Source organism: Cherax quadricarinatus, chromosome 9, assembly GCF_038502225.1.
Source record: "Cherax quadricarinatus isolate ZL_2023a chromosome 9, ASM3850222v1, whole genome shotgun sequence".
NCBI classification, from domain to species: Eukaryota; Metazoa; Arthropoda; class Malacostraca; order Decapoda; family Parastacidae; genus Cherax; species Cherax quadricarinatus.
The window spans coordinates 61,292,499-61,307,074 of record NC_091300.1 but is presented as its reverse complement, the minus strand read 5'-3'; the positions used below and the strand labels follow the sequence as shown (position 1 = coordinate 61,307,074).

Genomic DNA, 14,576 nt, shown 5'->3' with positions numbered 1-14,576 from the left:
AATCAAAGAACTAATGCCGCCTGCTTCCGTGTGTGCTTATGAGGCTAATCCTCCAACTGTGACGATGGAACCACTTACAGCCCTAAATCATGTACGTTCCTTATGCCCCCAGGGTACTTTCCCATGTATCAAAAGTAATTTCACACCTATGCCTCAGTCTGCACCACCTCTTGTTTGCGCCACAGTGACAAATCGTGGTCGTCAGCCATCTCAGCGATCACCAAGGACCAGTGTACAGAGTCATTATAAACCTCGTAGTATTCATAGTACATTCAGTAACCATAGTCAGCGGACTTGTTATAACTGTGGTTTCCGTGGCCATATTGCAATTAATTGTCCTGATAGTTACCCTAAGAGGCGTCGTACTGATGATGAGTACCAGTCAGATCTTCCCTACTGTACTTATCATAGAATACATGGACATGACACATCTGAGTGCAATGCTCTCTACAACCTTCAGTACTCTAGGTCTTTCCGTGGCTGTTCCAACCGCAGAACCCATAGAGGAAACAGACGTCGTGGTTCTCAAACTAACCAGACCCAGGCTCATTCTTCCAATTCGGGGGAATTCGAGCGCCCCAGTCAAACCGTCCCATGGTGACAGTAGGTGATAATGAGTACACCATCCCCGTTCACAATTCCTTTGAAGCCTTAAGCAGTCTCGAGAATGACAATCCTGCTGATGATGTTGCTTCACATGTCACTGACGTAGATGATTTTGGGGATGAAGTGGAACAAATCTTTGCTGATGACAATCCACCTTTTTGTTTGCACATAACTTCCAATGCAACCATAGGCCCTATAGTGCAAGCATCGGTTCATAATGCGCCCGTTCATTTGTTCATGGACTCTGGTGCGCAAGTCAATATTATCAGGTCTAGTTTGTTTAGTGATGAGCAGTTACGACATGTCCTTCTCGTAGAACCGACTCACGTGTCCTCCTTTAGTGGAGTAACTGGTTCTCACCTGCGTGTCCGAGGTCGGACTTCCCTCACTTTTTCTATCCAAGGTAGAGACTTCACTGCTTCCTTCCTTGTTGTCAACCAGATTACTTTCCTGGTGACCTTCTACTGGGATTTGCTTCCATGCGAGACTTGCGCATTGTGCTCGACCCTTATCGATGGCATGCCCAAATTGATGACTTGATCGTACCATTTTGGGGTTACCAGCTTGGATCCGAGATCTGCCATACTGCCGCAGAGTACGACATTCGAATTAAGTCCTTACAGGCCAGTGCATTTTCCAGTAGCGTACCCAAGCGGTCAGGCACTGACGATCCTGTCACTCCTGTCTGTGTTCCTGCAACTTCAGACTTGCAAGATAGTGTCCAGTTACCTCAAGTGTCCGAGGACGCTCTGACTACCTTGAGTGCTGAGCCTATCCCTGCAATGTCTGCTAGTTCAAGTAGTAGTTTCTCCACAGGGGACGCCTTGTCGGAAAACAATTACTTGCAACTAGTAATGCCATCTCTTGTTGATGTCACATGCCGTCTGCAGAAAGACGTTTCTGTCGCAGCTAGTGCCCTCAATAGAATGTCTGTTGTTGTTCTTAGTGTTCCAGATGGTGATAACGTCCTAGTTGACAGTGATTCCTGCAAAGTAAAAGGTCTATTTGTTGAACCATCCTTACATGTTGTAAGAGATAGTAAGATCCATTTCTTCCTAGCTAACACTTCTGGTCACAGTGTTAGTCTCAGAGCAAATACCAATCTTGTTGACCTTGTTCACTATCCTTACCCTGTTCAGGTAGAGGATGAGTTGTCACCTGGCCAGTGGGTCGGTGCTATTTTTACCTGGGAGACCTCATCCACTTCACCGGATCAATCTGTTCCACCAGTTGAGGAGAAAGACTTAGCTCCCACTGACTTCCCAGATGAAGTCAAGCGTTTGTTGACTCTGTTAAACAAACGTCGTAAAGCCATTGCCTTACCAGGTGAGAAGATGAGTATAACAAACTTATTGTCCCATCGTATTTCACTTGAACCTGGTACTAGACCTATCTATATACCTGCGTACAGAATGCCTCTTTCACAAGTTGCTGTCGCAGAAGAATTGATCAATCAAATGCTTGATGATGGAGTTATTGCACCTAGCAATTCACCATCGAATGTGCCCTTGATCCTAGTACCTAAGAAGGATGGTACTTGGCGCCCAGTGATTGACTTTAGGAAGTTAAATGCGAAAACTATTCCAGATCGCTACCCACTTCCTGTCCTGGGTGATCTTTTACGTAACATTGGAGATAACAGTTTTTCCAACCCTGGACTTGTTACAAGGGTTTTGGCAAGTCCCTCTTCACGAGGACAGCCAAGAGCTAACTGCATTCTCCACTCCTACAGGTCATTATCACTTTCTCCGTATGGCGTTTGGATTACGATCCTCCCCTATCACGTTCTCAAGGCTCATGACTAATATCTTTAGAGGTCTCATAGGTAATGCACTGATGGTGTACTTAGATGACGTAATCGTCGTGTCTAAAGACGTGGATACACACTTGAAAAGACTTAATGTAGTACTTGGTAAGCTTGAAGAAGCCAATTTAAAGATCAAACTGTCTAAATGTCAATTTTTCAGATCAGAAATTAAGTTTCTTGGTCACGTAGTCACTCCTAGAGGGGTTACGACTGACCAAAGTAAAGTAACTGCAGTACTAAATTTTCCAACTCCCAAAACTGCTGATGCCGTAAGATCCTTTGTGGGCTTAGCAGGTTTTTATAGATCTTTCATTGCCAATTTTTCTTCCATAGCTGCTCCTCTGAGTGAGTTGCTTAAGAAAGACGCTCCTTTTGTTTGGACCTTCCGTCAAGAAAGAGCATTCCAAACTCTAAAAGAAAAGCGAACATCTGCTCCAATTTTGAAATTTCCAGATTTTTCTAAACCCTTCTATCTGACAACTGATGCTAGTTCTATTGGCATAGGTGCCGTACTAGCTCAGAAGACTGATGGCAAATACAACGCAGTTGCATTTGCTAGCCGAGTCCTTACAAAGGCTGAACGTAATTATACAGTAACTGAGCAAGAAGCTTCAGCAATAGTATGGTCTTTAACCCTTTGAGGGTCGACAGGCCCTCTCCGAGACTCGTTCTCAGGGTCGGCCAAATTTAAAAAAAAAAAAAATATTTTTTCTTATGAAAAGATAGAGAATCTTTTCCCGATCATAATGACACCAAAAATATGAAATTTGATGGAAAACTTACGGAATTATGCTCTCGCGAAGTTAGCGGTCTCGGCGATGTTTACAGATCGGCGATTTTGCCCACTTTGAGCCCCATTTTTGGCCAGTTCCACTGTACTAGTCGACAACAAACATGAATATTTCGCTAGAACTCCATTTTTTTCTATTGAATGAGTGCTAGAAACCACCCATTTACCAATTTCAACTATCCAGTATAGTGGTCAGAATTTAGCAATTTTGCAAATTTCACACAAATTTCAAAAGATGCCAATTTCCGAATAGGGTCCAGAATAAACAAGAAAGACATTCCTGGCACTAAAATAACAAGTTCTCTGTTCGTTAGTCACATCCCCAGGCCCCTCTTATATTTCTTTGGCTTCCCACTTTGAATTTTTATTCTCACAAAAAATAAAAGATTTACTGTTATGCAGACTACTGCATTAGTGTAAAAAATGGTATGAATCATATTGGCGTACTTGCAAAGAATATTAGACTCACCAGTTGACGTGTATTGGACGCTTGGCATGATTTGTTTACTTTTGAACTTTGGTAAAAATCGAACATTTCTGCTGCTTTGAGCTCAATTTCAAGGTACTTTTCATTGTAAAACCAGTCAAAATCATCTCAATTTCTATGACATACCTTCCATTCTATAAAATGAGACCAAGAAAACTAGAATACAACAATAAATACCATACGAAAATACAGTGCAAAGTCGCTGTTTTATTCCAAAAAAACGGTCAAAGTTTTTTTTTTTCTCGTTATGCACTGTGTGCTGCAGGTTTTTTTTTATACCGTGCACACTGACCACATAGACCCATTCTTTCATATGGAGGCCTACCAGCTTTCTCCCACTAGATTTGAGCGCACTAGAATTTAGGTGTACTAGTACGTCAAAAACCCTGGGTCGTAAGCCGTACTAGTACGTCCGAAACCCTCAAAGGGTTAAAGCACTTCCGAGACATTATTTATCAGTACTCTGTTCATGTCTTGACAGACCATGCTCCACTGATACCTTTATTCCAGAACAAACAACCTACTGGAAGTTTAGCCAGATGGACCTTGACTATCCAAGAGTTCAATCCCACCTTTGAACACTTACCTGGCAAGTCAAATGTAGTCGCAGATGCCTTATCGCGACATGTTAGTATAGTAACTGCAGACCCTCCATTTAGTGCTGAGGATGTAAAGAATGCTCAACGAACAGATCCCATGTGGTCTGGTGTGATTCGATTCCTGCTCCAGGAAGATCTTATTCTGACTGTGAAGCCACCAGCACCCATCAGTGACTTTGTCATGAACCAAGTTACTGTATCGAACAGCCGAGTTGGGTACTCCTAGCAGAAGAGTTTACCAGTTAGTAATTCCACAGTCACTAGTGAATGTAGCCTTACAGCTAGTTCACGTTATACCAGGTGTTGCGCACCCTGGTATGGATCGTTCAGTGAAACAAGCCAGATTGAAATACTTTTGGCCTCATATGGCAACTGATGTTTCTGAGTATGTTAAGAAATGTAGTGTCTGCATGCAACATAAAGGTAATGCTAATGGTCCTAATCCAATCCAAGTGTATCCAACTACTAGCGAACCGTGGGAAAGAGTTGCGCTAGATCTGTTAACTAATTTCCAATGTTCCCTCCAGGGCAACAAACATCTGTATGTTATGGTAGACCATTTCACCAGATATTGTGAGTTAGTTCCTATTGCAGATAAGACTGCCGAGACAGTAGCTGAAGTGTTTAAAGAATGCATTATCTGCAGGCATACCACCCTCAAGTCAAATTCAAATTCAAATTCAATTCAAATTCAATTCAAATTCAATTCAAATTCAAAGTTTATTCTCTATAAGGATTACAATGCTGAGTTTACAGAAATTTGGTTATTGTGTGGTTTACAAGCAGTAAAATTGTGGTTACAGAGTGTACCACTAGAACGCTTAGCATGGCTAGGCATTTCGGGCATACTTAGTTTTATTCTTAATTGTAAAATATTACAAATTATGAGGTAAGTTGGTATTATGGCTAAGTGACTAAATACTAGTTTGTAAGTTTAGCAATGTGAATGCTTTTGTTTTGGCACAGTACATAGTTTCAATATTGGAGTATCACAGGATTCATTATTTTAAGATTGAGATTAATATTTCTGTTTACGGTCAAATGAGTGAGTGAGTGTAAGTGTGAACCACCAGGTGGTATTCGTGTAGTTAGTTGACGGGGTGTATCAGGGAGATAAGATGTTTTCTAATGGTAGTTTTGAAGGTGATGAATGTGTCTGCAGTTCTAGAGTTTTCAGGTAGGGTATTCCAGATTTTAGGGCCTTTGACATACATTGAATTTTTGTAAAGGTTTAGTCGGACACGGGGAATGTCGTAGAGATGTTTGTGTCTGGTGTTATGCCTGTGAGTTCTGTCACAACTATCAAGAAAGCATTTTAGGTCAAGGTTGATATTAGAGTTTAAGGTCCTGTAGATGTAGATTGCACAGTAGTAAGTGTGGATGTACTGAACTGGGAGTAAGTTTAGGTCTATGAAGAGTGGGGGGGTGTGTTGCCAGGGATGGGATTTAGTGATTATTCTTACTGCAGCTTTTTGTTGGGTTATTATTGGCTTTAGGTGTGTTGCTGCAGTTGATCCCCAAGCACAAATAGCATAGGTGAGGTATGGATAAATAAGTGAGTGGTATAGTGTGAGAAGGGCATTTTGCGGCACGTAGTATCGTATCTTGGAGAGGATCCCAACCGTTTTGGATACTTTTTTGGTTATATGCTGGATATGGGTGCTGAAATTCAGGTTGTTGTCAAGGTATAAGCCTAGGAATTTTCCCCCATTATTTCTGGTAATTAGAGTGTTGTCAATCTTAATGTTAATTTGTGCATCTCCTGCTCTGCTACAAAACATAATATAGTAGGTTTTGTCAGTGTTAAGCGTAAGTTTATTGGCTGTCATCCAAGTCGATATTTTAATCAGCTCCTCATTCACAATGGTGTTGAGGGTGGCAAGATTAGGGTGAGAGATGACATAAGTCATGTCATCAGCAAAGAGAATGGGTTTCAGGTGTTGGGATACGTTTGGAAGGTCATTGATGTATATGAGGAAGAGCAGGGGACCAAGGACACTTCCCTGCGGAACTCCAGTATCAAGTGGCCATGTTGCTGATGCTGTGTCTTTAATGGTGACGTACTGATACCTATTAGTAATGTAAGATTTGAAATAAGCAAGCGCATGGCCTCTTATACCGTAATGATCAAGTTTGTGGAGTAGGATGTCGTGGTCTACTGTGTCGAAAGCTTTTCTTAGGTCAATAAAAATTCTTAGTGGATATTCCTTATTTTCCAACGCTGTGTAAAGCAGATCTAGCATTTTTATGATTGCATCATTAGTGCTTTTATTTTTCCTGAATCGAAATTGGCAGGGGTTGAGTATGTTTTGAGCCGTTATAAATGAATACAGTCTCCTGTGCACGAGTTTCTCAAAGATTTTGGATAGCAATGGTAAGTTAGATATTGGCCTATAGTTGTTTAAGTCTGTAGGGTCACCACCTTTATGTATTGGTGTAAGCCTTGCCATCTTGAGTAGTTTCGGGAAGGTGCTAGTCTCTAGTGACTTGTTAAAAAGTAATGAAATTGCATGCGAAAGGACATGGGCCGCTCGCTTGTACAGTAATGGTGGGACATGAGACAGATTCCCAGAGTTATTTTTAAGTGACTTTATAATCTCAATGACTTCCGTGGGCTCAGTTGGTGCAAGATAGAAGGAATTAGGGAAATTCCCATGTAGGTAGTCCCCGGCATGGGCATTGGTATGTGGGATTTTACTGGCGAGATTAGATCCTATGTTTGAGAAGAAGTCGTTTATCTTGTTAGCTGTGTCAGTGGGATGTAGTGGTGTTTCATTAGGTTTATTTTTTTTTTTTTTTATTATTATCACACCGGCCGATTCCCACCAAGGCAGGGTGGCCCGAAAAAGAAAAACTTTCACCATCATTCACTCCATCACTGTCTTGCCAGAAGGGTGCTTTACACTACAGTTTTTAAACTGCAACATTAACACCCCTCCTTCAGAGTGCAGGCACTGTACTTCCCATCTCCAGGACTCAAGTCCGGCCTGCCGGTTTCCCTGAATCCCTTCATAAATGTTACTTTGCTCACACTCCAACAGCACGTCAAGTATTAAAAACCATTTGTCTCCATTCACTCCTATCAAACACGCTCACGCATGCCTGCTGGAAGTCCAAGCCCCTCGCACACAAAACCTCCTTTACCCCCTCCCTCCAACCCTTCCTAGGCCGACCCCTACCCCGCCTTCCTTCCACTACAGACTGATACACTCTTGAAGTCATTCTGTTTCGCTCCATTCTCTCTACATGTCCGAACCACCTCAACAACCCTTCCTCAGCCCTCTGGACAACAGTTTTGGTAATCCCGCACCTCCTCCTAACTTCCAAACTACGAATTCTCTGCATTATATTCACACCACACATTGCCCTCAGACATGACATCTCCACTGCCTCCAGCCTTCTCCTCGCTGCAACATTCATCACCCACGCTTCACACCCATATAAGAGCGTTGGTAAAACTATACTCTCATACATTCCCCTCTTTGCCTCCAAGGACAAAGTTCTTTGTCTCCACAGACTCCTAAGTGCACCACTCACTCTTTTTCCCTCATCAATTCTATGATTCACCTCATCTTTCATAGACCCATCCGCTGACACGTCCACTCCCAAATATCTGAATACGTTCACCTCCTCCATACTCTCTCCCTCCAATCTGATATTCAATCTTTCATCACCTAATCTTTTTGTTATCCTCATAACCTTACTCTTTCCTGTATTCACCTTTAATTTTCTTCTTTTGCACACCCTACCAAATTCATCCACCAATCTCTGCAACTTCTCTTCAGAATCTCCCAAGAGCACAGTGTCATCAGCAAAGAGCAGCTGTGACAACTCCCACTTTGTGTGTGATTCTTTATCTTTTAACTCCACGCCTCTTGCCAAGACCCTCGCATTTACTTCTCTTACAACCCCATCTATAAATATATTAAACAACCACGGTGACATCACACATCCTTGTCTAAGGCCTACTTTTACTGGGAAAAAATTTCCCTCTTTCCTACATACTCTAACTTGAGCCTCACTATCCTCGTAAAAACTCTTCACTGCTTTCAGTAACCTACCTCCTACACCATACACTTGCAACATCTGCCACATTGCCCCCCTATCCACCCTGTCATACGCCTTTTCCAAATCCATAAATGCCACAAAGACCTCTTTAGCCTTATCTAAATACTGTTCACTTATAAGTTTCACTGTAAACACCTGGTCCACACATCCCCTACCTTTCCTAAAGCCTCCTTGTTCATCTGCTATCCTATTCTCCGTCTTACTCTTAATTCTTTCAATTATAACTCTACCATACACTTTACCAGGTACACTCAACAGACTTATCCCCCTATAATTTTTGCACTCTCTTTTATCCCCTTTGCCTTTATACAAAGGAACTATGCATGCTCTCTGCCAATCCCTAGGTACCTTACCCTCTTCCATACATTTATTAAATAATTGCACCAACCACTCCAAAACTATATCCCCACCTGCTTTTAACATTTCTATCTTTATCCCATCAATCCCGGCTGCCTTACCCCCTTTCATTTTACCTACTGCCTCACGAACTTCCCCCACACTCACAACTGGCTCTTCCTCACTCCTACAAGATGTTATTCCTCCTTGCCCTATACACAAAATCACAGCTTCCCTATCTTCATCAACATTTAACAATTCCTCAAAATATTCCTTCCATCTTCCCAATACCTCTAACTCTCCATTTAATAACTCTCCTCTCCTATTTTTAACTGACAAATCCATTTGTTCTCTAGGCTTCCTTAACTTGTTAATCTCACTCCAAAACTTTTTCTTATTTTCAACAAAATTTGTTGATAACATCTCACCCACTCTCTCATTTGCTCTCTTTTTACATTGCTTCACCACTCTCTTAACTTCTCTCTTTTTCTCCATATACTCTTCCCTCCTTGCATCACTTCTACTTTGTAAAAACTTCTCATATGCTAACTTTTTCTCCCTTACTACTCTCTTTACATCATCATTCCACCAATCGCTCCTCTTCCCTCCTGCACCCACTTTCCTGTAACCACAAACTTCTGCTGAACACTCTAACACTACATTTTTAAACCTACCCCATACCTCTTCGACCCCATTGCCTATGCTCTCATTAGCCCATCTATCCTCCAATAGCTGTTTATATCTTACCCTAACTGCCTCCTCTTTTAGTTTATAAACCTTCACCTCTCTCTTCCCTGATGCTTCTATTCTCCTTGTATCCCATCTACCTTTTACTCTCAGTGTAGCTACAACTAGAAAGTGATCTGATATATCTGTGGCCCCTCTATAAACATGTACATCCTGAAGTCTACTCAACAGTCTTTTATCTACCAATACATAATCCAACAAACTACTGTCATTTCGCCCTACATCATATCGTGTATACTTATTTATCCTCTTTTTCTTAAAATATGTATTACCTATAACTAAACCCCTTTCTATACAAAGTTCAATCAAAGGGCTCCCATTATCATTTACACCTGGCACCCCAAACTTACCTACCACGCCCTCTCTAAAAGTTTCTCCTACTTTAGCATTCAAGTCCCCTACCACAATTACTCTCTCACTTGGTTCAAAGGCTCCTATACATTCACTTAACATCTCCCAAAATCTCTCTCTCTCCTCTGCATTCCTCTCTTCTCCAGGTGCATACACGCTTATTATGACCCACTTCTCGCATCCAACCTTTACTTTAATCCACATAATTCTTGAATTTACACATTCATATTCTCTTTTCTCCTTCCATAACTGATTATTTAACATTACTGCTACCCCTTCCTTTGCTCTAACTCTCTCAGATACTCCAGATTTAATCCCATTTATTTCCCCCCACTGAAACTCTCCTACCCCCTTCAGCTTTGTTTCGCTTAGGGCCAGGACATCCAACTTCTTTTCATTCATAACATCAGCAATCATCTGTTTCTTGTCATCCGCACTACATCCACGCACATTTAAGCAACCCAGTTTTATAAAGTTTTTCTTCTTCTCTTTTTTAGTAATTGCATACAGGAGAAGGGGTTACTAGCCCATTGCTCCCGGCATTTTAGTCGCCTCATACGACACGCATGGCTTACGGAGGAAAGATTCTTTTCCACTTCCCCATGGACAATAGAAGAAATAAAAAAGAACAAGAGCTATTTAGAAAAAGAAGAAAAACCTAGATGTATGTATATATATATATATGCATGTGCGTGTCTGTGAAGTGTGACCAAGGTGTAAGTAGGAGTAGCAAGATATCCCTGTTATCTTAGCGTGTTTATGAGACAGAAAAAGAAACCAGCAATCCTACCATCATGCAAAACAGTTACAGGTTTTTGTTTCACAGTCATCTGGCAGGACGGTAGTACTTCCCTGGGTGGTTGCTGTCTACAATATTCTTGGTTTTTCTCAGTTTGTGGGTCCCTAGAATCTGAGTGTTTTCCAGGTCTTTTTTATATCTCCTCTAGTGTCTGTGAATCTACTGGAGTAGTATAGTTGTTTGGCTTTCTTTATTACTTTGGTGAGAGCTGATGAATAGTGTTTAAGAGTATCTTTGTGTATTAAGCCCTGTCTATATTGCTTTTCATATTGGTGTTTCTTGTCAATGGATTTCAGAATGGTGCTGGTTAGCCATGGGCAACCAAGCCGTTTGTTTGTGATCTGTTTTGTTTTTATAGGACAATGTTTGTTGTATAGTCTAAGTAATTTGTTAAGAAAAATGTCTGTCCAGTCATCAATACCATTGGCCTTGGAGAATTCTGTAGGCCAATCAACAGTCTCTAGGTCAGCTGTGAACTTCCTTACTGAGGCCTCGTCATGGAGTCTAAATGAGACTTTGTTGTATTCAAGTGGTGGTTTACTAATGTTTGTCAGGAGGAAGGTAGGGTAGTGGTCTGTAGTGCTATCTGTGATTATCCCTGATTTAAGGGGGGCTAGTATATTGGTCCATATGTGGTCTATTATGGTTGCACTTGTCTCTGTGAGCCTGGTTGGTTTAGTTATTGTTGGTATGAGAAGTGTGTTGTTCATATTGTTGATGAAATCAGTTACAGGCTGATCATCTAGTAAGCCAAGGTTGATGTTGAAGTCTCCAGCTAAGAGAAGGTGGTGCTTATTCATTTGTCTGTTTGTTATTAGTGACTTTAATTTCTCACTGAAATTTGGAATGTTTGTGTGAGGTATCCGGTAAATGGCACCGATTGTTATAGGCGTCTTAAGGTTTTTTACAGTAAAATTAGCAAAAATGTAACAGTAACAGATAATGGTGGTGAATTCTGTAATGAGATTCTTGAAAATTTGTGTACCTTGTACAAGATCTCTAAATCCACCATTGTTCCTCATCATCCTGCCAGCAATGGGTTAGCGGAACGAACCAATAAGAAAGTACTTGATGTCTTGAGAGCCACTATCAATCCCAACAGTGAAACTTGGGATGAAGTTATACCTGATGTGCACTGTGCTATAAATTCTGCTTACAATGTTTCCATAGGTGACACTCCACGTTATGCATTGTACGGTGTAGATAATCATTTGCCTTACGAGTTGTTATATGCTAATCCGAAACCAAATTACAACCCTGATGATTTCATAGCAACTCGTACCAGCTTAGCTCAGTGTTTTTAGAAGAATCCGTGAAACACTTCATAAATCAACAGCAGAATTTACAAGAGTCGCTAACACTCGAGCAAAGCTGTCCAAAATCAAAGTGGGTTCGAGAGTTATGCTGACTAACTTTAACAAAACGTCTGCAATGCCTAAGCTTGATCAAAAGTTTGTTGGTCCTTATCGAGTAGTTGAACATATCACTGGTAATTAGTATAAGGTTAGAGAAATTAGTACTGGTCAGTATAAAGAATCGCATTTAGATCATATGAAGTTAGTATGTGATGATAATGATGTTCCAACCCAGACTAATGTGACACTCTGACAGTCCTCTTGATCCTGTACTCTCTGCCTCTGATACTCAGTCAGACGATTAACCTGAATGTCGTTATTCCCTACGTACACGACAGGTATCGAGAAATCCTCAAGTATCATTTGTAACTACCAATTCAGATTTGCCTCAAATTCAGCATGAGTTAGCCAGTGCAACAGAGTTTGATCCTCCCAGAGATAACACCCATTCTGCATATGTCAATCTCACCCTAGCAGAGTTGGGGTTAAATGTAAATAACCTGTATAGATGAATAATTACAGTATCAGCTTATCAGTATTCAAGAATTTTTTTGTGTTCACGTTCTCTCCGAATTCTGAGAGTTAACAGTCTAGATTTGAGTGCACCGAATCTGTCTTTCTGTTAAACACTTCTTTCTTTGTATATACGTATTACTTCCTCAGAATCCGTAGATCACATGAATACAGATCGATCGATCAAATTTTTTTTTTATCACTTCTATTGTGTAATCCCAACGTTGAGTTTCATTCGATGAGTTGTGCTATATCATACCTTGTATTGCATTACAGTTTCATTACAGTTTCAATTACATAAGCTTCCATTCCAATATTCTACTTATGTATGTTATAATGTTCAATTGTTGTGTACTTTGACATTGTGTAGAATCAGCCCAAGGCGTACACCTGCCGTCTCTAGTTTGTATTAGTTGTATGTCGGGACGACATACATTAGTGTCGCCGAGCTCTCAGTAGTAGTACCAGTTCCTAGTAACCAGTAACCAGTGTACCAGTAGATGATTCACTACCAACCGTCTGTGTGAATCATTGACTGTATTCATATTGCTGCTGACCATAGCAGGATTTCAAACACCCTCACCCTGTAGACACTTGTGAGTCAGTCGAAGATAGGGAGCAGAGAGGGGCAGGTCGGCTGTTGGCGCTACCCATACTTCCGTTATATTATACGTACTACCAGCCTACGTGAGTATTCTTACCCCATCCACGTTACCAAAAACCCACTTGACAAAGCAGCAGGAGTATGTCATATTGAAGGACTATCTTGTCCTGTCTCCCAACACAATTCCTAACATATGCCAGAAACAGACCTCTCTGGAACACTTTTTTAAGTGACAGGGGTCCAGTGACTCTCAAGCTGGTCCTAGTGACATTAAAAAACAAAGAAGGGAATTAACCCAGGATAAGGACTTGGCACCTGGAGTCCTTATGGAAGGGGATTTCCCTTCCAAACAGTTGTAAACTCCTCCATCCTCTCCTCTCCTCCCGTCTTCCATGCATCACCATGTTTTCAATAAAGGTAAGTGTGATGTTATTATTGTTGTATTCGTCATGTATCAGTTTTCTGTGTAGATAAATGTATATTTCGTGTAGAAAACATTTAATACTTTTGGGTGTCTGAAACAGATTAATTGGATTTCCATTACAGTGGACCCCTGACGTACGATGTCCCCAAACTATGTTAAAACCCACCCGTGATGCTTTTCAGCGTAAAAATTTGACCCGACGTACGTTGAAAAACTTGACCTACAGCATTCGTCCAGTACGTGTCCACAGGTCTGTCCTCCTGAGCGTGCCTCAGCTGGCCTGCCTTCAGTTAGTGTGCCAGTGTTTATAAGCCAGAGCGGTCACTCCCATGCATACATTCGGAATATTTTGTATTATTTCAGTGTGGCCCACTGCTGGTGCCTAACGGCCGGCACCACCACTACCACCACCATGCACATTTTTCATCCCAATTGCAACATCATCATCTTCATTTTCACTGTCTGTTCCTGTTATACAGCCATGGGATGTACTCCGAGATGTACTCCTTTTCCTTGGAATAGCATATGGCACACTACCAGAGCGCATATATCGTTGTATATACTGATGCTTCACTGGAGAATATTCCACTTCACTATCACTGCTGGAACTGTTTTCAAGAGCTTGTAGTTCATATTCACTATCACTGTTATCACCAATGCTCGCATCAGAGTCTGGGATATGGGAAAATAGGAGTTTCCTCTTTGATTCTGGTACAACTGAACGTGAACAAGACGGCTCAGCAGCAGAGGTGGAAGGCTGAGGGTCGTCTGGGTATTCCTCACTATTACCGATATTGTGGTCATTAGTTTCGGTCACAACCTCACCAAAACCTTGAAACTCATCCTCACTGGCACTTCCATCTGTATTAGAGCTGTCACTGGGGAACAAAAGTGTCCCAGTTCGCCGAGGAGCGAGGAGCTTCTTACCACGAGGCATAGTGAACAAGGTCTACTAAAATGGCATTCCCACAATGCGCCACTGGGTCCCAGATTTTTTTCTCCCATGCACACCGACCCCCCACACACATTCTCTCAAATCTAGGCCTGCCAGCCTTTTCCCGTGAGATTTGAAGGCGGTAGAATTTATGCG

General features: G+C 41.5%; 1 protein-coding gene across 1 annotated transcript in view; it reads left to right on the top strand.

Annotated features, from left to right (window-relative positions):
* The window catches only part of LOC128686057 (uncharacterized), a 185,255-nt gene that overhangs the window by 94,330 nt on the left and 76,349 nt on the right, over positions 1-14,576 (top strand). The window lies entirely within an intron of this gene.